Genomic DNA, 24,820 nt, shown 5'->3' on the forward strand with positions numbered 1-24,820 from the left:
TGGGCTGGAGCAACAGGGCATTTTCGGCCAAGGCATTTCAAATGTGTGTGTTGGACTTTCTTTTTAAATTTTTTTTAATTCAGCCCAAGCAGATTTTAATTAATTATTCCAGCTTAAGATTGCACAAAAAACCCATACGCACGTAAATTCGGCAAGCCCACATATATATTCTCTATGGCTGAATATTTTATTAGAAAATAGGAAAGGAATTGTACAATTCAGCTAGCACGTTTGCATGTCTCTTTGACCGATAATTGCACTCCAAGAGGAGATATTTATCAAATATTCAGATTTTTTAAGATACACATCCAAAAGGATATGTGAATATTGCATTCTTGCCCATCAAGCTAGGCCAATTCTCTCTATAAATGCAAGGTCCTAACAAGAGGTTTGGGGGGGGGGGACTTTCGTTCCAAAAATTCAGAAAATTACAAGTGACACACGTGAGAAGAAAGAAAGAGGTTGGCCGTGCTCCTTCCATAAGTCGACCATCGTTTGTGTTGCTAATCCCGAGAAGGCTCCAGCTTGGTCGCTTGGTTTCCTCATCATCGTAGCCATTGTTTCCTTCGACAACGACCAGAACCAATCGAAGGACTCCGACGACAAAGGTGAGACCGTGACGATTTGCCTTGACCTGTTTGACGACCACGAGAGCTGCTGCTTGTTTTCCTCGCAACGTGGCCGGGCGCAAGGTATCTCATGCTCCTGCAATACTCATCATACGTGTTCACAAAACCTGGAGCCAAGTTTGATTGGTCTTGAAGTCTCAACAGTCCAAATTTTAGAATTGTGGAGAGCTTTGGAGAGAGAAACCGAAAGCACAAGTCGGAGAGTTCGGGGAACATCACCATCCGTGACCAGTCCTTAGCCGAGTTCCATCCACAAGTTCTTCAATCCTTTCTCCGAGTAGCTGCAAGGTGAAGAGCCTCCCCTCGAAGCCGTTCACAAGCAGTCCGAGATTCGAGCTCCATCGTCTACAAAGTCTCACCAAATCGGTCCAAAGAGTTTCGGCTTGAGTTGCAATTTTTTGGCGAATTTCAAAATAGGAAAGTGCAATTTTGGCAAGATAAGGTATGTATTTTTATCTTGATATTTAAATATTGCATTTCCTATTCGAGATTATTGCATATCATACTGTATATTGGCACATCGGAATATATCCCGCAATATATCTTGTGTTTAATTTGGATAGACTATATCGTAATGCGAATATTTTGAGATTTTTGTGATAATATTGTGGTAATCCGAAAATCTTTCTGAATATACTCAAGATACCAAAATATTTCAAAATGAGATCGATTAGGAATATCCTAATCCGCAACCGCATACATAGAAATAAGTCTATCTATCGGGCTTTAGATGGAATTATTTCCATAGTGGGAATTTCAAATTTTTAGGGACGATCCGTCGGGCTTCGGACCGAAACTTAATTCGAAAGAATCAGCGGTAATTATCCTTTTCACTAAAAGATTCGCAATTTAAATTTAAATACATTCATAAAAACACAAAATCACAAAAAAAAAAATTCAAAAAATTCGGAAAAATGGAACAAATAAAAATCATTCATGCCTCATTTCATGTCAGGAAAAAAAAAAAGATTAAGGAAGATATGGTTTCTTAAAAACCACGTATTATCACTTTTTTAAAAAGATAGGATTTTCTAGAATTCCTATCTCATGGATTACATTCAATAAACAAAATCTTGGGAATCCATTAGGATAGATCTTAAAAGATGCGGACATAGGGTTAATAGATTTTCTTAAAAAAATTTGGGAATTAATGCAAGTTAAATCCAAAAACTTTAAGATAATCTTGAACCAATTCACTCTCATTTCCCTTTAATTTCAAAAATACATCAAAAAAATAAAAAATAAAATAAAAAGAAAACCCTAAAATTGCACCTTTGAACCGCAAGTCATAATTCATCAAAATTGTCAAATCAAATATTTTTCATGAAAATGGTATCGAAAGGGCATTAATTGAAAAATTAATGTAACCAAGTCCCGAACTTAAGATCTTTGGTTTGCAGAAATAAAATAGTTTTCTCTCGTTATTTTATTTAGTTTTCTAATCAACCTACCAAGAAATGATTAGTGGCGGCTCCGGAAAATTAGAATCTTTTGCGGAAAAATCAAGTGAACGTAAGTTGCGAATTGGTAGAGCTTGGGAGAGCTCAAATTAGGTTAGTTAATTCATTTAATTAATCCGGTAATCCATTAACCTAAAATTAGAAAATCCGATTTTTGGGTCGTGACACGTGTCTTTCAAATATGTAAGGGTGAAAACCTTTATTTAGTGAGTCCGCAGCCATATCATCTGTCTAATAAGCTCTAATACAATATCACATTTTCATGTATTACCCGTATGGTCAAAAACTTGACCGCCGGAGGCTTAGACCCTTTGGGACCTCTGCTGTTGTTAATGAGCAATACTGAAGAGTTATTATCACAATACAATTGTATGGGTCTATCCACAAAATTAAATACGGTCAACTCTTTAATGAGATTTCGGAGCCAAATGACTTGAATAGCAGCCAAAAAGCATATTACAAACTCCACTTTCTTGATAGAGGATGACATAAATTTTTGTTCTCGCTTTTCTATAATATCGCACTTCGCTTTAGACATATAAATATATGTAGTTGTCAACTTCACATCATCCCGACAGCTAGCAAATTCTGAATTCGAATGCCCTACTAGCTGCAAATCCTAAATATGTACGTAAATCGGCATATAGTCTTTTGTCCTCTTTAAGTAACTCAAAACTTTCTTAGCAAGAACCCAGTAATTATGTCTTGGATTTAACCGATATCCGCCAATAAGTCTCGTTGCAAAAACATATGATCTAGTGCAAACTTGAGCATACATGATGTTTCTAAGTGCACCAATATATGGTACATTTTTTTTTATTTGGGTTTATCTTAATATCTATATGAGGACATTGTGATAGATTCAGTTTATTTTCCTTAATGACAGGAGCAATTCCCGATTGACAATACCGTATACTGAATCTTTCCAAAATATGTTCAACATGTCTCCTCTAGAATTAACCCAATATACGGCAAGAACGATCCATATAAATCTCAATGCCTAGGACAAAATACTCCTTAGTAAGGTCAATCATATCAAAATATTTTGACAACAAACTGCTTTTAAGCAAGATATCGTCTACATAAAACATGAGGAAAATAAATTTCCTCCCACCGACCTTATAGTATATACACCAATTTACTTGTTCTTGACATAACTGAATAAAGCAACAATACTATGAAACTTCAAGTACCATTGTCTAAAAGCTTACTTGAGCCCATTAATAGACTTTTCAGTCTAGAATCCCCATGAATATGATCAAACCTTATTCCATGATATCCATATGGGATTCCTTTTCTCTACACACAAGCTTACCTGAATCATCCGCTACAAAACCTTCGGGTTACATAATATAGACTTCCTTATTAAAGTATCCATTCGGAAAAGAAGTTTTAATATCCATATACTAAAACTCCTTATTATAATGAGCTATAAATGTTATAATCACTCTGAAAAATCCTTAGAAGAGACTGAATAAAAAAAGTATTTTAAGTCTACTCCTTCTTTATGAATAAAAATTTGGCTACCAATCTAACTTTAAACTTCTCTATCTTTCATTTGGAATCCCTTTTAATTTTATACCCAATTGTAGCTGATGAACTTATGGCCTTGAGGTATGTCAACAAGCTTTCAAACACTTTACGTTTCATAGTCTGTATTTCGTCTATTAGTGTACCCAACCACAGTTCTAATTGACAACAAGAAACAACATCTGTATAAATTACTAGATCAATTATATAGCCGATATTGTAGTCATGCTCTTCCAAATTGACTATATAGTGTGGTGGGATCATCTTTGCCTGATAGATCCTTTTAGTGGAACTACTTCAACCTTATCTTTCATTTGTGGGATTTGATGAACTTCATCAAGAACTGTCTTAATAACAAGATCTTGAACCCCAACAGAATCGGATCGTGGTTTAGGAGGCTTCATGATCCCTTGTATAGGCAGAGAAAAAATGACATAGTAGTCCCTACCAAACCGTTATCCTTAATAGTCTATGAGCAGCTACCCTTATTCAGCTATATCATATTCCAATAACTTAGCTATCTATGATTATACAATTCTTGTTCCTCCATTGGGATCATAAAGGGAATACCCCTCTGAATGATTTGGGTAAGGTACGAAGTAACATCGAGTGGTTTTGGAGTCCAACTTATCTAATGTTAGATTATGTAACTTTACTTCTATATAAACACCTCAAACCTTAATGTGGCTCAAACTAGATTGACGTCCAGTTCATGACTCAAAAGAAGTCAATGGAACAATTTTGATAGAAACACAATTCACAACATAAAGGGTCGCTTTAAAAGCTTCACCCTACAAAAAATCAAGCAAGTTGGTTTCATTAATCATACTCCTCATAATATCTTTATCGGTGTGATTGCGCCTTTCGACCACCCCTTTTGGTTCAAGAATCCCAAGAATAGCAAACTACGTTACTATCATAGAATCCTTTACGTATTATGGTGAATGGCTTTTTAAGCAATCTAGCATCGCCATGTCGACCATAATACTCACCACCACGGTCAAAACCGACAACCTTTATGATTTTTCCCATTTGTTGCTTGACTTTACTCTGAAATATCTTGAACTTATCAAGAAAATCATATTTTTCTTTAATCAAGTACGGATAGCCATACAGGGAATAATCGCCAATAAAGGTTGAAGAAGCGAGACTCATATTTCGCCGAACAGGGCAGGTGCGATTAACAAGGCGACATATCGCTAAGGAGATGAGTGTCGTATGTGCCATTAGAGGCATGGACCTAGACAGTGTCCAATGAGGACTAGAGTGTGTTACGGGTATAGTCAATTTGGTCATCAAGTGAGGAATTGTCCTCAACACCAAGGAAATAGGTCACAAGAAGGACAACTTGGAGGATATACGATGCAGAACATTCCGAATCAACCTCCGGCATAAGGAAGGGTGTTTAAGGCGAAGGATTCACCAACCGTAATGAGTACGGTTCTCTTATATGACCAAGTCGCTTATGCTCTATTTAATCCTAGTACTACACATTCCTTTGTGGCTGAGCAATTCGTTAAACTCGTTGGTCCGGATCCGAAACTGTTGAATATTGCATTAGGGTTTCTACGCCTTTGAAGGATAGTGTAGTAGTTGCCATAGATTATCCTAATTGTAAACTTGTGGTAAGTGGTCTTGAGGATAGGATAGATTTAATTATGCTGGAGATATATGACTTTGATTTAATAGTTGTAATGGACTAGTTGAAGAAGTTAAGGGCTACAATGGATTGCTATCATAAGGTGATTCGGTATAGTCCATTGAATGGTGCTAGCTTTGAGTTTGTGGGTAGCCGAGGAGGAACCTCGACAAGGATGATTTAATCCCTTGAGGTGACTCGTTTGTTGGAAGATGGTTGTTATGGTTATTTGGCATTTACTGTTGACATATCTTCCGAAGAACCTAAGTTAGAAAATATACCCGTAGTACGAGAATTTCCCGATGTCTTTCCTAAGGAATTGCCTGGTTTACCACCGTAAAGGGAAATAGAGTTTGTTATAGAATTGATCCTTGGAACGGAGCCAATTTCTAAGGCACCATCAGGATGTCGTTATCCGAGCTCAACGAATTCAAGGTTCAAATGCAAGAGTTATTGGACAAAGGATTTATCCGCCCTAGTGCATCGCCTTGGAGAGCACCCGTGTTGTTCATGAAAAAGAAAGACGGATCATTGCAATTATGCATTGACTACAGACAATTGAATCGGGTAACAATCAAGAACAAGTACCCTTTGCCAAGGATAGATGATTTGTTCGATCAATTGTAAAAAGCTTCGGTATTCTCTAAGATGGATCTACGAACGGGATATCATCAATTGCGGATCGGGAAAGAGGATATTCCGCAAACGGCATTTAGAACGCGTTATGGACATTATGAGTTTACATTAATGCCGTTCGGATTGACAAATGTCATGCTGCTTTTATGGATTTAATGAATAGGGTATTCAGGGATTACTTGGATCGTTTTGTGATTGTGTTCATAGATGACGTTCTAGTGTACTCAAAGAGTCGTAAAAATCATGAACAACATTTGAGGATAATGTTGGAAACTCATAGAATGCGTCAATTGTATGCCAAGTTTAGTAAATGCGAGTTTTGGTTAACTTGCGTGGCTTTCTTAGGCTATGTAGTATTTGGAAAAGGTATTTCCGTCGATCCATCAAAGATCGAGGCAGTTATAAACCGGCTAAGGCCAATGACAGTGACTGAAGTGAGAAGTTTCTTGGGGTTGGCATGCTATTACAGGCGATTTGTGGAAAGACTCTCAGCTATAGCCTCGCCTTTGACACAATTACTCAAGAAGGACGTAAAGTTTGAATGGACGGAGAAATGTGAGCGTAGTTTCTAAGAGCTTAAGTATAAACTAACTACAGCTCTTGTTTTGACTATCACGTCCGGTCTTGGAGGATTTGAGATCTATTGCGATGCATCGCTCAAAGGTTTAGGATGCATCTTAATGCAACACGAAAAAGTGATTGCCTATGCTTCTCACCAATTAAGACCCCACGAGATGAACTATCCAACACATGACTTGGAATTGGTTGTAGTTGTATTTACCTTGAAAATTTGGCGACATCATCTAATTGGAGAGAGATTTCAGGTGTATACCTATCATCAAAGCTCAAAGTACTTATTCTCACAAAAGGAATTGAGCATGAGGCAATGTCGATGGATGGAGTTGTTTAAGGATTACGATTATAAGGTTCTATACCACGAGGTAAGGAGAATAGAGTCGTGGATGCCTTGAGTAGAAAATCGGTGATTGCTCAATTACAAGTCGGTGAATGCCATTTACTAGGGTAAGTTAGAGACTCTGACTTCAAGTTGGAAGTTAGTCACCTATCAAGTTTAATTGCAACATTGAGGATCGAGCTAGAAGTACGGGTAAGGATTAAGACCTTGCAGTTGATGGACCCCACCGTCCAAAAAATCCTTCAAGATAGCTCGGCTAAGAAAAGCGCCGATTTCTAGGTAACTAATGACGGAACTCTAAAGTTCCGAGGACGTTTGGTGGTACCTGACGATGACAAGTTAAAGGAGGATATCTTGTCGGGAGATCATCGTAGCAACTATAGTATTCACCTTGGAAGTACGAAGATGTACCAGAACCTGAAATAACATTATTGGTGGAGTGGCATGAAAGCCGACATCACTAAACATGTGGCAAAGTGCTTGACATGTCAGCAAGTTAAGGCGCAATATCGTAAACCTAGAGGATTTGTACAACCCTTAGAAATCCCAGAATAGAAATGGGAACACATCACGATGGACTTCGTGATGGGTTTACCGAGAAGTCAAAAAGGACACGATTCAATCTAGATCATAGTCGACTGACCGACGAAGTTAGCACACTTTATTCCCGTTAGAAAGAATTTTGCCTTAGATAGGTATGCAAACCTGTATGTGAGACATATCGTAAGATTACATGGAGTTCCAGTAACAATCACTTCGGATCATGATCCTAAATTCACCGCAACGTTTTGGAAATGCTTACAAAATGCCCCGGGAACAAAATTGCAATTCAGTATGGCATGTCATTTGCGGATGAATGGTCGGCCCGAAAGGATGATCTAGACACTCAAGGACATGTTGCAAGCTTGTGTCTTGGATTTCAAAGGTAACTAGGAGGAGCAATTACATCTAGTTGAGTTCACCTATAACAATAGTTATCAACAGAGTATCCAGATGGCACCATTCGAGGCTCAGTATGTTAGACCTTGCGGGACATCGTTATGTTGGGATGAAGTTGGAGAAAAGAAGATTACGAGTCCTGAGTTAGTGCAACAATCGATAGAAGTCATCAAGATCATTACGGATAAACTTAAGGCAACCCAAAACCATCAAAAGAGCTACGCCGACGGGAGGCGTAGGCCTTTAGAATTTCAAGTTGGGGATATGTATTTTCGAGGGCGTCACTCATAAGAGAAACATCCCAATTTGGCAAAAAAGGAAAGTTAAGTCCAAGATACATTGGACCATTCAAGATTCTAGAACGAATTGGGAATATGATGTATCATCATGCATTACCGCCTAGACTTGCTCAAGTTCATAATGTGTTCCACGCCTTGATGTTGAGGAAGTATGAGCCCGATCCCGCTCATGTACCGAGTTATGAAGAAATTGAATTGGACGAACGAACGTCATATGTGGAACACCTAGTTCGGATCGTGGATTGAAAGAAACAAGTACTCCAAAACAAGGTGATCCCCCTCGTCAAGGTAATCCGGCAACATCACGGGATGGAAGGAGCCACATGGGAAAGTGAAGACATCATGAGACGTACTTATCCGGATCTTTTTTAACACAATTAGTAGTAGTGTAAATTTCGGGGACGAATTTTCCCAAGGTGGGGAGAGTTGTAACGCCCTAGGAATCCGATCTCTTTTTGGTAATAGAATATAGTTCATGAATCGTCTGTGCATTCCAGTTTGTTGCTTGAGAGTGAATTCTTGAGCTACTCGGACAAACCCGAATAGCCCTAAACAAGTAAGGATAGTTCTCGTTACGTCCGGCCGATTCGACGGTGAGTTGACCCCTAATCTCTAGTTGAGTCGCTAATCGCATTTGGAATTAGTGTGATTAGATTATTTAGGTATTTAGGCAGATTGATTAGGGTCGGTTTAGGTTAGAAATTGAATTTAGGCTAAATGGCCCTAATCGAGGAGGTTAGTCAATTCCAATTGCTTGAGACTTGATTGCTTGGTTCCGAGACCCTTTTTATAAGAATGGAATTGGTTTTCAAAGTGTGTATGTTTGCTATTGAATTGGCTATTCACGTCAATCATATGATGGGATGATTTGATTTATTGGTAGCTGAAATGGACGGACAATTGTGACTATTTACCTTGTATTTACTTGCAAAGTAGTGGGGGTGGCACGATGCATTCATTCGACCTCCCGTGACTCAAGATGCATGTTTTAGTATGAAATGCCCGGGGGTTGAGTCTTGAGCATGTTGCATGAGTATCCGACTATAATTAAAGCTAAGAACCAGTTGATTGTCGATTGAAATGAATGGTCATCTGGTGGAGAGATGATGCGACGCCTAATAAGTTCGTACCGTGCTTATAGCACAAAATCACAGGACTTGTTAGATGCTCGACTCTCTAGGTACGGTACACAGCTGGTATGGAGTATAGATGGATTGTTGGATGCCGGTTGTAGCTTGTGAAGGGCCAATGCTCCTTTGGGAATGCCTACTCGTTGTGCCCGAAGTGCCACATGTATGGGGTCACCGCTTGTAGATGCCGTCACCGATAGGATATAGAACGATGCTTGGTTTACGTAAGACACCGTTAAGGGGCAGTGTAGGTTTCATTAATTGTCGCGGATCATCAATTAAGAAATGGCCTTGTGTGGTGTCCAATGTTTGATTGATGCTCAAATGCATTACGATTATTTGAATGATTATTGCTTTGATTTGACATGATCATATGTTGCATTCATGTAACGTTATGCATGATATCGCAATGGGTAAGTTGCATGTGATTGATATACCTATCTTGCGCCAAGTAATTGATTGATAGAACGTTCTGGATGAATCAACGCCGTAGTCGGGCTTAGGCGTTGACTCACCGAGATTATATCTCACCCCATTATGGGAACATTTTTCAGGTCCAAGGTAAGATATCGGATCATCAATGTCCGGTTAGGTTTGGGATTCCACCTCACATCGGGATTTAGGTTACCCGCCACCCAGTCCCCGGCACGAATAAGGTATGGGAAGAACGTATCACGACAATCTACATAGAGGAAGGCTTTGATGATTTGGTGCCTCATCCCTTTAGGGCATGGGATCTTCGTGATGGCGATCGAGCCTTTGGTCCTCGCTGGGATCGTTCTGGTTTTGTGGGTAACCACGATGGCAGGATAGTAGATCCCGACCCTAAACCCGACTCGGGTGATGATGACATGGTTGAAGTTTCTTCTGACCAAAATCCCTCAGCTTGACTTTCGGAGTTCATGGTCTTTGGAGCTATATCTTTTTGGGGGAAAAGTACACTAGAAGGACCATAACTTGTGTACGGCGTTCACTTGAGTGCCATAACTTTCAAAACGTTTACTTAAGTGCCATAACTTTCAAAAAATTGTTCACTTGAGTGCTACGTCGGAGCAAAATTATTCACTTGAGTGCTACAGTAACTTTTCCGGCATGCCACGTCGGCTTTACGGCGTGCTACAGTAACTTTTCCGGCATGCCACGTCAACTTTTCCGGCGTCCACATCAACATGGCACTCAAGTGAACGATTTTTGAAAGTTATGGCACTTAAGTGAACGTTTTGAAAGTTATGGCACTCAAATGAACGTTGTACAAAAGTTATGGCACTTCTAGTGTACTTTTCCCTCTTTTTGGAGTAGATAAACGATCGACCCTGCTCGACCTTTTTGACCTCTTTTTGATGGTCGTAGAGAGCTGTCCCAGAGTGTGGAGTTGTACCCGACTATGGCTCTGTAGGGTTACTATGTTGTACTCTTGATATTGTATTGACAGCGACGGGTTTTGATATCCTACTATTACGGGTGTTTATATTTAACTATCCCTGTTGTTTTATGTGTTTGGGAGTTTATACATTTCCGCATGCGCATTGTGGTACTGTGGATCGATAGCGTACCTGAGATGTTATCATTATGATTTGAGACGAATTGGTAGGGATATTGCGTTCCCGGGGATCGGGGCGTGACAGTTTTTATTTCAAATATGTCCACAACTTCTTGAACATACCTTGATGTCATTTAAACCTAGATCCTCAAATGCAGAGAAAGCATCTACAGATAGCACCTCTACCCACTTAAAACCAATACATCCACAAGTACAACCACACACATCATGGAAATAAATCAATCTCGAGCACAAGCATGGTAAACCAGTACTCAAAACTGACAGCCACTACAAGGAAAAGGGGCTTATTATATTCAAAGAAAGTGTTTCATCATCTAATAGAAATTAATCATAAATGACCAGAAAAAAAAATGGCATAACCAAAGAGTAGAACATCATATACCTTGTAATTGTAATAACCTACAGCGTATCCAGCTGAACATGAGTGACAAGCAATAGGTTCGCAGCCGTGTAGATTAAGATATATACTCTCGAAGAACCATTTTGACGGGTGGAAAACAAACCTTAAAATATATGCTGGAAACTACAAAGGATTCGATCCTCAGGAAGTGGAGCGATCACTTGGGTTTTTTCACAAACTCTTTGATCCACCTCATGTACCAATTCTGATCCACCAGGAACATATTTTGTATGAAGCTGCAGATCTACACTTGCATATCTCATATGAGAATTTTCACAGATAAAGACAGTAATAACAAAGTTATTCCTAAATCTGCATTAGTATAATTTCCGAAGAGGGAGCAATTTTTTAACCTTATACAGTTTCAAGATTTCCAATCATTTTATTTTACTTTGCTAACGTTCTTTCTATCAATGATCCAATATCTTCGGAAAAGTAATTTGATCTGCATCGTTCAAAGTATGTACAGTGAAACAGCAACCTAGCCTGACTGTCATACAGACATGAACTGATGAGAAATGGGGTCCTCTCCTTTTCGTTTTCTCATTTGAAACTTGTGTATTGGATGGCCACAAACAGGATAGACGAAGGTGGAACCTCAATAAACAAGAGGTGCAGCAATCAGGTCTTAATAAATGTAGCACCATGAGGACAAAGTATACGTAAGGCAACTCCCCAACGGACAGGGCAATGCCTCCTGGAATAGCTTTCTTCTCTTTGCAAGCTATTTGAAACAGTCCTAACTTTAGAAGGTGTCATGAAAGTAAGAAGAGCAACCAGTCGTTTCGTATTTAGTTACTGCGAAGTAACCTGGCAAAGGCTTAAGGAGGCTGCACGAAAATTCTTAGCTGCCAGGAGCTTGATGTATACATAATTAGGGAGACTCCCACTAGTTTCATAGTGCTTTGCAATTCCCATCAAAGTATCCCTGCAGTTCAAGGATAGCATAATGACTTTCCCTGGTTGCCTTCATTCATGCCGTCATACATAGCATCTGCAAGCGCCCGGAGGAGGGGGAGATTTGAATAAATGAGAAGTTCGGGGATGACATTGCATATTAGGCTAAGGTTCATTAAACACATTGAAAAAATTAAAAGTTGAGAGTCAACATTGCACATTGGGCTAAAGTTCATATATTATTTGTGTTATTCTTCAGAAATTTAAGAATCAAAAGGTCTAAATAATAATAATAATAATAATAATGTTAAAAAAGTAATGATGAAATGTAATGAAATGGTTATATATTGAAGTGGAAGAATGATTTAGTGTTGTCTACTCTCCCTGTGTGGCAAGCTTGAGAACTCTCCTTTCATATATAGTTAAGGTATACATCACATAAGTTAAAATTATTTTCCGGTCCGGTTCCTTTTTCCACCTATCCACAAATCAAGAGCATAAATATCCATAGTCATCTAATGAGCACAAATCAGGAATTGTGAACCTCCCAAGAAAAAGTGAAGTTATACTAGAAGAATGAATCTCTATGTAATCATCTAACGTTATCCGCAATACAAAGAAGGCAATGTTCTCAGTTCCTCACTTTAGATGCAGAGACAGTACAAAGGTAATACAATCCAAACATCACATAATGCCCCGTGAAGCAATCATCTGTTGTCATCGACACAATATACATAACCTCTTTATGTATTTGCGAAGTGCAAAAACATCCAACCGTGATTGCACATCAACTCTGTAAGAGATAGTTCAAGACAAAATTACCTGTGGTAACACCAGTTCTCCATAGACAGAGAGGGCACTTCGTTAGCATCCCCCTCTATTCCTTTAGTGCCAGCAACAAGGCTTTCATCCTGTTTGGTTAGCATGTGTTGAAGTGATGACCGAACTCATGAAAAACAGTTTGAACCTGCCCATTTCAGCAACTCATAGAAGTGGTCAAATGGCAGATACCACTTACAGAATGAAGATGTTTCATGGAGGACAAGTAACCGCTACAGTGAGCTTAAGCTCACAAATCTCATCAATCATCTAAGAAGCAGTGATAACTTCCTATAGAGGTTAGAATTGTTGGCGCACAAGAATGGCTATGTTACAAAAGTTGCCTCTTCTCAATTTTCGCATGGGAGCAGGTAAAACTTGAATGTCAAACAATAGATCCATCTCTAGATGCAAGCTTGCACCAGTTTTGGAAGTTGGACAGACATCGACAAGCTGATCGACAACCATGAATTGACATCGACAACTTTTCTGAACCAATAACTTGTCCACTAAGATCGACAACATTAATGAATTTGACTTAATTACTAACATATTCCCATCGGCTAATAGCCTTGAAGCACTCTCTCCTTGTCTCCATATTCTCCTCTGCCAAATACATCCCACACATAGATGCACTTGTACATCAAACCCAAAACTAACAAATGATATTAGAGACACGCTTTGGCGAACCACCATGGATATAAGAGGATAAAAGTACAGGTCATTAGGAATCATACACAGGAAATATTGGAAGTGCTAGGATTCCTTGAAATCACATCAAAGAATAGATTGGCATCACAAAATTCTCGAGCAAATATAGCTTAGCATTTATATCATTAATGGTCTCCCATAAACCAATATTCTCTTTGCTAACAAGTGTTATTGGACCTTATCTATTGATTGTTCCAGCAGTTCCCCTCCTAGCAGTGTGGAATGAAGATAGACGTCTTTATAACGGTAGAACTTTTAAACTAGTATTGTCGAGCCGGTACCGATATATTTAAACTAAGACTCGTGGAGACCAAACTAAAAAGACCCTCTTCTACTATTTTTGCTTCTGATGATAATATTTCGTTCCCACCAGCTTGCATTAGCTTGTGGCCGGACTAGCTACCCTCCCTCTGTCTAGCATTTCAGGCTCGAATAGCAGAAAAGAAGTCAATAAACTGAGGAAAGGAGTTAGAAATTGAGCTCTTGGAACGTCACAAGACTCGGCTTGTTCCCCACAGGTGGTGTTTGACTGCACACCATGTGAGCAATTGGTAATCTTGCACTCGCTCCATCTCAAGACAACATAGGCTTCGACCAGCAACCTCATCCATCCATGCACCTCCCCTTTTTTCAGATGGTCGAGAATAGGGATCGAAGTAGAAGTATGCAATTGCCTTTGCCAAAGAATCTTTTACATGGTAGAATCTAACATCATGGTTCCAGACCTGAAAGATAAATATGAGCATTTTGTCAGAATGCATGTACTAGTAGCACAGAAACCATTGGACTATTTTACCGGTGCTAGTCCATTAGCAGCCTCAATCTCAATTCCAAAAAGTGTACTTGCAAGGTTGAAAAGGCCCTCCATTACTTTTGGCAAAGAGAAATATGGGCGTAGTTCTTCCTGGAAAATGCAAATAGTGACTCCATGTTCATATTCACATGCATAAATCAGGGCCAAATCATAACGTTCATATTTTCGCTCTACTCTATATGAGAGAGAGGTTTAACCTCATTGACGTCTTATTTTGATTCACGCAGCCTCTTGCTCCAGAAGTTAATGTCCCAGCGGCTCAAATCATCAGATTCTTTTACCCCTTGATTCTTGGCGAAAAGTTTTATGTCCTCCATGTCTGAATAATCAAGGCAACACATATCAAGATGTGGATTTTGAGTTTGAAAGTAAAAGGAAAATCTCTAAAAGCATCCTAATATTTGCGGTCGACATCATCAAACTGAACTAAATGGTCCAGCCCCCACTTCATATGGATATATGTAAGAGAACATAATGATGCAAAGTGTGGTGCTTCGAAGCTTGAAATACAGGGTATTCCATGCACATTTTAAGCGGCACAGAGAACAAGCGAGTATTTATCACAAGAGAACACGAAAGTGCAACATCAGATATTGTGATATTCCTACGATGCATATAAACAAGGGACACTAGGCCACAAATCAACAGCAATTACCAGTTAAAGTTTAGGAAAATTCATGTAGATCATACCTTGAACTGCAGCATCCCATGAAGCACTCCTAAGTTTTTCTAGGAGCTCTTCCACTTTATCAACGGTAGCCATTTTCGTAACCATGCTAACCTGGTGAGAACCTTGCCTTAATATGTGAAGATATAACACCATCTACTGAGTTGTTCATCTATGCAAATAGATTCTTCTCCAGGATGATTCGAGGAGAATGGAGAGAAGAGACTTGCAGAAGGACACTCACGAATTTGTTTTGCCAACATTAAATATAGAAAATAACAAAACTAGTTCATGCTGGGTTTTGCATCAAAATGTAAATCCAGAAAGTTGCACACTCCAAAGCACTTCAGAACATGCCAACAAGCATTTTTTCTACCGTAAACTTTCCTCTTTTCCCTTGTAATTCATAAACTCCTGACAACAGCCAAAAACAGTTGGAGCCGGTTCATAATTAGTGATTAATTTGAAAGTTAACCTCCTAAAGATGACTAAAAATTATGTCAAACAAGCTTCAGACTTGTCCATTCAAACTTTATAAAAGGATGAAATTAGAAATTGAAGAATTCATAAATAGCATTAAAAACCATACCTCAGCATAATTAGTATAATCCAGAAGCTCAGCTCTTTCCATTCTAAGCTTCAAGATTTGATCAATAATTAAAGTGTTGTTCATATCTCTGCTGGAGGCCCAACTAACATAAGCACGGTAGATTTCCTCACTTAAGCCTCTATTTCGTGCATGTCACATGACAGAGTTAAAGGTTGGAGCATCCAGGGTGATAACCCAAGGTCCATATTCTGGAGTGGCATTTTCATGCCCCTTAAATATGACAGAAAATGATAAAGCAAGAAACATCAAATAGGCTCTTGGATAAAAAGTGTTGAAGACAATATAATAAAATAACACCACGATAGAATGTATCGTGTATTACCTTAGACACCGCCGTTTGTGCATCCAAACCAAGAGCTGTAGCCGGCAATCCTTCAATATCCTTCTTATCAGTAATCAATTTTTCAAATTTCTTTGTGGCATCCAAATCATTCTCATCGAACTTTTTAGATAATTTTTCAAGTTCCGTGTAATCAACTAAGTAGTTAAAAGGCGGTGGTTGTGTAGCTAAATGCTAAAATTTATGAATCCACTCTAATGTTTCCCTCCACATAAGAAGTAAACTTAACACAGTCAATGCCACTGCAAGGCTTATGGGAAAATCATAACACAGTCAATGCCACTGTAAGGCTTATGTGATGATATTAATAACAAATTTTCAAAATTTTAGCAATTTTGATCGCTAAGACACTAGAACTTTGAACAACTAATAATTGACAGATCATTCCTGCAACAGCGCCTTCATCATCTCACACATTATGTGCTATTCAATTTGATAAGTTACAGCAAATTTCAGTTTCTATACAGATGAATTGAAGGCAAATTATTCTAGGAGAGCAAGGATAAGAAGATATACTAAGAAGTTTTGCACATGTCATTAATACAGCCAGCAAAATCATCCAAGATGATAGTTGTTCAAAATATGTATACCATAAAGAAAAATTATTGACGAATAGACATCGACCAAGATGGACATTTCAACTTGAACTCTTCAAGTTTAATTAAAGTTATTTATCATCCATCTACTGTACACATGTTTTCGCATCTCTGTGGTGCCTTTAAATGAATTAGCAAAGTTATCTATTAGGGTCATGCAAAGTATGCATTTTTCAGTTTAAGGAGAAAAATATGTTTCGTACTTCAATTATGCTTTCTTTAGAGGTTTCCTATTTTAACTAGAAGAACTTTTAGGAAATCTATACATGTTGTAATTCTTTCTTTTCAATAAAGTTGATGATTAATCAGAAAAAATGGCAATTCATTGTTTTGGGATCTTGTGATACAATTCTTTGGGAAAATTTTCTAAAAAGTCATAAACCTATTACACTTTTGTCAATTGAGTCATAAACCTTTTAATTTTATCAATTGAGTCATAAACCTTTCACATTTTGCCAATTGAGTCCACTTGGCCAACTTTGATCAAGAAATTACGGGGGGACATCCTACGTGGCATGGCCAACGGTGATATAGATAATTATTAATAATATGTCAATATTTTTTATTTTTTTTCGATTTTTTCCTTTCTTTTCTTTTCGTTTCTTTTCTTTGTTTTTTCCTTTTTCTGAAAGTGGCCTAGTGTGTCTTCATTGACTAGATGTGGAATCTAGTTGTGACACTTCGTGAAATCCATGCTCCGTGTGTGTACGTCCATGCTCATAAGCCAATCAAACAGTACATTATATGGAAAATTCTCCAAAAAAACCTTAAATCTATTGCGTTTTTGCCAAATCAGTCCTAAATTTTTTAATTTTATTAATTGAGCCGCAAACCTTTTCACATTTTGTCAATTGAGTCCATCCGGCCAATTCTAACAAAAAATTTCTTACGCAGACGCTGGCTGTCCTGCGAGGACTTTTAATTTATTTTTTCAAATTTTTTAGTTTATTTTTAAGGTTAGAAGTCCACGAGGACTTTTCGACTAGTCACATCGGCTCAAATTTTAATTAAAAAAAAAAACCACGAAGGTTGTCTAGCCAAGCAAATAGGAGTTGGCACTTAAATTATTGTTTTGAAACTTTTGGCACTAAAGTGAGCTTACATAACTTTTGGCACTTGTATTGTACTTCTCCCACTTTTAAAGCATTCCAAGCACTCCAAACCGTGAAGCATCCAAAAGTAGTCAACTTCCAAATCATGCTAGCGGCAACAGAAGAATTTGGGTGTTTCATACCAACTTGAATATGCACTTAATCCTCTGACCTAGCAGGAGGCCAAAACCAGCGAGAATCACATAATATAAATAGTAGTTACGCTTGATCGAGAATGTAGAGTAGTATCATGGACAATTGTACGAGTGAGCATGCGTCTAGGATAGAACCACAAATCAGACTGAACCGGAATGGCTATAGGAACCGTTCCGTTTCGAAGTTCCCACAGTTACTTTGTTCGGATCCTAGTTCCAATAAAGTTGAACCTAGTGTGATTCCCAATTACTTCTTCTATGGAATGGTGCTATTGGCAAATGAGGATTTTTGTTATTGCGTTCACTTTCATTTTGCTTAACTAAAAATAAAATAGAAAAGAAAGGAAGAAAAAATGAAAAAGAGAAAAAAATGGCCGGTTACTAGATAGACTCTGGAATCAATTGACAAGGTAGGTTTCGTGTCCGAGGGTATCCAGATTAGGTTCCACGTTCCAAAAATTGAGAAACTAGTTCCGATTGAAACATAGAACCTATCCTAAAACCGCTCACGCCTAGACAATTATACTCGTTAAATAGTTGAGTAGAGGGCCAAAGGGGATGCCATTCATCATGCCACAAGAGAGGTAGACCATCGATCTTCCATATGCAATAACATGCGTAAAAAAAGGCCCAGCATCATTCCTTTCTAACCTAGCCACTACTACTACGACAATTTTCATTGTCATTATTATTATTAGGGCGGCACTATTTCCACTCCCATTTTGGCTAAGACATTCCTTTTTACTAGTTAACTTACTAAAATACCCTCCTCTTTCTTTAATTAAATGTTTCTTTTTTTTTTTCAGGCGAATCCACAAATCTACCTTTATTTTTAGTATATTAATAAAAAAAGGAAAAAGGAAAATTGATAAAAAAAAAAAAAGGGGGGAATATATTTGCATTTAGATATGCATTAACAAAGGGTAAACACATAAAGAAAAACATGAAATTTCATGTCGTTCAACTCTTGATATATTTTGACAAAAAAAAACTCTTGATATAAAGAAAGGAATTAATATTGATTGTAAATTCAATCTCATAGCAAGTGGATAAAAATTTTAAAATATGCTTAAAATTTTCCCCTAAAAATTTTTACGCTAGTATGAAAGTATAGAATGTGTAAACAAATTTTCAACCCCATCTTGCAATTCATATTGAAATGTGAAAAGCTAAAAAAAAAAATACAAGTAAGTGATTTGTAACTTTAGAAACTGACAAGTATATTTGAAAATTACCCAAAATTTTCTTGATAATTATATTGGATTTTAAATTTCAACTTTGAAATAAAGTTTCTCTCAAACTATTTCATAGAAAATAGACAGTTAATTGTGTGTTCATAAGCTATTGTAGCTAGAAATTTCTAGCAATTTTATGTAGCTTTTCTAATTAAAAGTATGATATCATAAATTAAGAATAACGAACTTCTCTAAAAAAAAGTGATAACATGATACATTATAGAATGATATTTTATTGGGTGCAATATCACATTTATTTTATGAATTTGATATATAAAAGGGAAAATAGACATAAAGGCAATTATATTGGTTAGGTTGATAAAAAAAGAAACAATAACTTGAAGAGGAAGAAGGGTATTTTGGTCTATTGATTGAAAAGATGAGTGCCTTAGCTAAAAGAGGAGTGAAAATAGCACTGCCATAAATATCATTATCGTTATTATTAGAAACACAGCAAGAGTTTAACGGAGTCTTTTGGTAGAGGAATCATCTTCAGATGGAGGCACCATTTACAGGGGGACTGGCGAGCCATTCCAATCCTAGGCCGAGTTACAACTATTTCAAATTTCTTCCGGAGGACATCCTTGCCATTCCACTTGAATTCCTTCGTACTCCAATATTTTCCCAAACCCTAAAATAGGAATTACTAACTCTTTTCCCGTTGGCTCCTCGATGCCTACAACATGTGAAGTTTATGACGCTGATTTTTATTCCCTATATCGGCTTATCTTGTTGTGCTAAACATGTCGTGAAAACTAGAGGTGGCAAAATGAATCTAAAATCCAAATATTAACACATATTTAATGGTGTGGGTAATAAACGAGTTGCATTAATTTTAAAAACAAGTTTAAATTGGCAATATATGGATTACTTACCAATTGAATGAGTTTTAAATGTGTCTTAAATAGGTTGCCCAACTATCTTAAGCGAGTCATAATTTTTTAAAAAAAAAAGTCATTTTTTTCTAATTTTTGTAATTTTATTTTAATGTTTTCTTCTTCCTTCCTTCTTTTTTTCCGTTTTTTTTTTTTGTGAAACCCAAGCAATGGTCGCGGCCCTCGCCTAAACCCGGCAAGGGACGCAACCCCCGCGACCATCGCTAAAGACCGGTGAGGACTTCGAGACCCTCACCAGATTTCGCAGAAAAAAGAAAACAAAAAGAAACTAAAAAATTTAGATTTCTTTTTTTTTTTTGTTTTTAAAATTTTGTAATATTTTAGCAATATAATTTTTTAAGATTTATATAAAAATAACGTTTTCCTAGATTGGATTAAATATGGAGATGTTTTAGTAACATAGGCAGGAGTGAGCAAAATAAACCGACTTGACGGGAACCACCCATGTCGGATTAGGAACCGCTCGGACCGGATGGAATAGTCCAGGTTCGGTTCTAGGGGGCACTGGTCTGGTTCCATAAAATTGAAACCGGTGATTTTTTGGTATGGTGCTAAGGGTGGAGCCACCTAACCTAATCCGACCAATTATGTTTTAAAATTTTATTTTTTTCTCAATTTTTTTTAAATCATTTAAACTCTTAGTTATTAAGGATACTTCTAAACTGGAATAAAAGTGACTCAGTTTAAGGCTTTTCTGATGCAAATATTTTTCCAAAAGGCCGAAAAAGGAATGCTTTGGGCAGTCGCATGGCTTAGCTTTTATTCACAACCTCTCTTACGATCTCTTCATGCCCATTTGTTGTCGCTGGCTTGTCTCTATTATTGTGTCTAGCCTTCCATGAGGACGCCTTCAATGTGCGACTCTTGGCTTGTCTCTACTGTTGTGCCCAGCCTTCCATGCGAACGCCTCAAGGCAAGAGTTCCACTTCGAACGGCCAGGCAGAAATCGTAAGAGGGGTTGTGAATAAAAGTCAAGCCTTTGACCAAAGAAAAAGGCAAGCCATATGAATGCCCAAAACATAACTTTTTGGGTTTTTTGGCTAAGATCGAGTGTGGTATATATATTGTCATAGAGTGTAGTATTTGTTAAGTGTGGTCATGCTACATAATTTTTGAAGCATTTTGATTTTTTTTTAGAGGTAAAAAGAAAACCAGTTGATCCGGACATTGATCATCGAATGGGTCAAGAAATTTATATTGCAATAATAGGTTATAAATGGGTTATATGGGTCAATTTCAGTTGGATCATTTATGATCCGACTCAAACCCGACTCGATCCACCCATTTGCTATGTCTAGAGAACATCTGCATTTCTTGGAAAAGTGCGTTGGAGAATAGAAATCTTTAGCACACAATTACCATTTCGGATGAGTGAACAAATGGAGTGTCTAAAACTAGAATACTTTTCTTTGGATAGCGCTATTTCTACTCCCATTTTGGTTAAGACACTCTTTTCATCTAGTTAACTTACCAAAATACCCTCTCTCTCTCTCTCTCTCTCTCTCTCTCTCTCTCTCTCTCTCTCTCTCTCTCTCTTCAATTTATTGTCTCCTTTTATCACGCTAATCTACAAACCTGCTGTTATTTCTATCTTCTTTAATTAGTTTCACAATGTAAATGCTTCATTACGTCCATGAAGATATCAATTAACCAAATCTTATTATTTTTCCTACAGAATGTTGCCAATTTTAATTAACGGTCTCATATTTTCATTCACAAGAAATTTGTATTTATGAAAGCTTATGAACACAAAATTAAGTGCTCTTTCTCAAAATAGTATGAGTGAAACTATATTTCAAAGTCAAAAATCAAAATTCAATTTAATTACTTAGCCGATCTTGATAAAAAATTGAAAAATAAAAAGTGATCAAAATATGGAAAAGATTAATTTGTTAAAGCATGATCAAATGTCAAAAATATTTATATTTTGACCATATCTACATATTAACAAATGATAAATGTATAAATGAAAAAAATAAAAAAAATGAAACTTTTTGCTGTCCAACCCCAGTTATGGAGAAAGTAATTTATATTGATTGCAAGTTTAATCTCGTAACAAACTGATCGAAACTTTAAAATATGCTTAAAACTTTCCCCTAAACAATCTTACGCAAGTTAGAAAGTGCAGAATGTTAAATAAATTTTCAACACCATCTTATAATTTAGATTAAACTGTGAAAAGCTAAAAAAGAAGCACAATACAGAGATGTTTAGCATTATAAACCTACAAATTTATTACGAAAAATCATTCAAAATGTCTAAATTTGCTAGATAATCAAATTGAGTTATAATTTTTTACTTTGAAACAAAGTTTCCCTCATGCTATTTCATAAAATAAAATAAAAATAGGTAGTTAATTGTGTGTTAATAATTCATTATATCTGAAAGTTTCTAACCTGTTATATAACTTTTGTAATTAACAAAATGAGATCACAAATTAAAACTAACAACCTTTTCTAGGCGAAGTGATAAAATGGTGCATCATAAGATGATATTTTTGGTGTAATTTATTGTCAAAGTGATGAAATGGTGCATCATAAGATGATATTTTATTTGGTGTAATTTATTGTCAAATTGATAATTTAAGAGAAAACAGAAATGAAGGCATTTATGTTGGTTAGCATGATAAAAAAAAAACAATAAATGGAGGAAAGAGATGGGTATTTGGGTCTGTTAATTGAAAAAAGGAGTGGTTTAGCCAAAACAGGGTGGAAATAGCGCCGTCTTTTTTTTTTTTTTTTGTGGTCTAGAAAACTAGAATACCTTAGGCTGCATATGGTAACCATTCTGTTCTTGAAAATTGATTCTGGTTAAAATAATTTTTTCTTATTTCGTTCCTAGATGAGTTTTAGAGAATCAAAACGCGTTTGATAACTGCACAAAATGATTTTTTTTGGCTTCTACCAATAGGTGACAAAACAGGCTTAAAGTAAAGTTCTCATTTTTCTGCCAAAAAGTGCTTACTAGCCGCTAATTATAGCCTTTTGTGATGGAATTACTCTGAACCATCTCATAGTCATACGAGGTCGTCAATTAATTGCCATGATGAAATCTTAAAAAACTTGCAAGCAGAATGAAGATACTCTTAAACGGGTATGATTTTCGAACATCTCAAGTTGAAAGCTTTTTAGGATTTGGTACATCATCGTTCAAAGGAGCAATTACTGTCTTCAAAGTGCAAATTAAATGAGGAATCTGTGTGATTTTTTTTTTCTATATCCTGGGCAATGGATAAATCACTTCTGCGAGCAATCTCAGAACTGTTGTTTTGTCTCCCTTTGGTTTAAGATGCCATAACAGTTGTACTCTCCCCAAACTCAATTGTAGGATAGTCAACTCTAGTAGACTGAATTTTACAAAATCTGCAGAGTTGCTTCTGCAGTTCCATTGCTGTTAAAAATGGCTGGATTTTCATTGACTGCTTTGATTCAATTCGGCATTTGAAAGAACCCTTGAAACTTGATGACAATGTGCTGGTAATTTATGAGTCGTTTTCGTTTGTAAATAGCAGCATCAAGCAGTTGAATTTATCAAATATTCGAATTTTGTTGCAGATTGCAGGAGAAAAAGTTTCAAAATCACATCCTGAAATAGTATGACTAATGTAGGACATCCAGATAAGGAATATGATTCATTAGATCTTTATCTCTCTTGTTACGGTGAAGAGTGTAATAACTGATCTCCTGAAAATTTTTGCTGATAGGTCTAAAAGACTAAGCATCAGTCTTCTTTCCTTAACAATCACTTGAAATTTAAGTTGGAACCCGTCGAATCGCAAGAATTCACAAATTCTAGAAGGACAACTTGAGCAAACATGAATCTCTTGTGCAATGGCGGATCTATTATCATCATTAAAGACAAAGGCTTACAATACATTCATCAAAGATAGGTCGTTTCAGTTTTGTTCAGTTATCTTATTGGCGGATAATGGGTAATTGTGTCTGAAGTACACTTACAGGAAAAAATTTTCATTGCTATACCAAAATACTGACAAGGAGTGGAGTTAATCCATTACAAAGTACTTAGACTGACAACGGATGGAGTTAATCCATTACAAAGTACTTGAAGTGAACTTTCTTCGACTATAAGTGAGTTGGTTGGATATTTTCCCTTGCACATGAACATGAAGAGACATACCCTTCAGGTCATCTGCTTCTCTTCTACATTGTTGTGAATAAATTCTAAGCAGTTACGAAATTTCTATCTAGGTTCTGGAGGAGCCAAGGGTTGTGAATCAAGAGGCGACGGTTCCACCGAAGCTGTCAATGGACTTCAAATATTCGGAGGCATTGTTCTCTATGATCAGAGCGTCCTCGAGCTCTCGCACGATGTCGGCCATGCTCGGTCGATAAGCTGAGAAGGGCTCGGTGCAGGCCAGCGCCACTTCCACCACTCGCCACATTGCCACTGTGTGGTACATTACCTTTATGTTTGGATCTACAATTTCATCAATCTTTTGTTCCCTTATTTGAAATTGTGGCCATTGGATTCATAGTAAAAGACGCGTCGGATCCCATTAGAACTTCAACATTTAAACCTTAACCAACAAAATAATCAAGTTGAACATTAGTTCTAGTTTTGTCAGCTCCACTATTTTTGTTGATTCATTGTTCCACAAATAAAAGATTAGGTGCAACTGCTACGCATGCTTTGGGGTGACAGCAGAGGTAAAAGAGATATTTCGAGCTAAAAAGTAGATGAAGTTTTTCAATTTCTAGCAACTAAGATTGTAGGTCATAGAGCATACCCATTCAACCAAGCTCCATTCGCTGCGCGGCCTGTGTATGTTTAGAGGCTCCCGACCGCTTATGATTTCGAGTAGAACCACCCCAAAGCTGAGGACATCACTT

At 37.1% G+C, this 24,820-nt stretch overlaps 1 pseudogene; it reads right to left on the minus strand.

Moving 5' to 3' along the window:
- Positions 1-420: 420 nt before the first annotated feature.
- Positions 421-24,372, minus strand: LOC115733254 (annotated as a pseudogene).
- Positions 24,373-24,820: the final 448 nt, after the last annotated feature.

The sequence above is a fragment of the Rhodamnia argentea genome, chromosome 11 (assembly GCF_020921035.1).
Source record: "Rhodamnia argentea isolate NSW1041297 chromosome 11, ASM2092103v1, whole genome shotgun sequence".
In the NCBI taxonomy this organism is placed as follows: Eukaryota; Viridiplantae; Streptophyta; class Magnoliopsida; order Myrtales; family Myrtaceae; genus Rhodamnia; species Rhodamnia argentea.